This window comes from Corvus brachyrhynchos, unplaced genomic scaffold, assembly GCF_000691975.1.
Source record: "Corvus brachyrhynchos isolate BGI_N302 unplaced genomic scaffold, ASM69197v1 scaffold44, whole genome shotgun sequence".
NCBI classification, from domain to species: domain Eukaryota; kingdom Metazoa; phylum Chordata; class Aves; order Passeriformes; family Corvidae; genus Corvus; species Corvus brachyrhynchos.
This window is the reverse complement of record NW_008238359.1, coordinates 8425497-8426008: the sequence shown is the minus strand read 5'-3', so window position 1 is coordinate 8426008 and position 512 is coordinate 8425497.

Here is a 512-nt window from a genome sequence, read left to right as displayed (position 1 = left end):
GGACCGCGGTGTTCCCGGCAGAGCAAGGCCAGCGCTCCCCCCGCCTCTCTCGCCGCCAGGCACGCCGTGCGCCCAGACGGGTGTTCCTGGCACATTCCTCCCGTCGGTCTGGCAGCAGATCTGAAGGGGTTGTACACTGCCTTCACCGTGGCCTTGTGCTTTGTGTTTGAGCACAGCGGTCTGTCAGGTCGAGACTAAGGGCAGCGCCCGTGGGGCGATAATTGCGAGCGCCACGGGCCGGACGTGCCCGCGCCGATGTCGGCTTCGGAAGCTGGGCGCGTTTCGCGGGATTTTCCTTTCGAGCTGCAGGGCAGACAGAAGGGCATCGACGGGCTTCACTCTGAAATTACGCTTGAAACATATAGTTTCCTTTGGACCCTCAAAGTGACAGATACCTTATGCTCATTTGCGTTAAATAAATAAGCGAGATGCGTGCGACAGAGGAGGGCACAGCCCGCGTGTCGCCGTGCCTGGCTGCCGGCGTGGCTCAGCCGCCCACTGCCGCCGGCAGG